Genomic DNA, 349 nt, shown 5'->3' with positions numbered 1-349 from the left:
CGAGGATTGAAAAATCAAAATTTAATCCAAATCAAAAAAAAAAATTAAAAAAAAAAACTTATATACTTAAAATTAAATTGATTTTTGTTTCAAAATTAAACTGTATTACAAAGTACAAACACCTACTTAAAAATTAGCAACAATGCTATATGAACATATGAAATCCACAACAACCATGTATTTATGTTTCTTTGTATATACGTTTGTTTGGCATATATTTTCAATAATTATAAAGTGATCAAACCGCCAAAATAAATTAATTTTTTTTTACAGTGCCATAATTATTTTTTTTTTCGTGAATACAAAAAATCGATTCTTAATGTACTTCATAATTTTATTCATATTTTGA

This window comes from Arachis ipaensis, chromosome B10 (assembly GCF_000816755.2).
Source record: "Arachis ipaensis cultivar K30076 chromosome B10, Araip1.1, whole genome shotgun sequence".
NCBI lineage: Eukaryota > Viridiplantae > Streptophyta > Magnoliopsida > Fabales > Fabaceae > Arachis > Arachis ipaensis.
Note: the sequence above shows the minus strand (reverse complement) of the source record.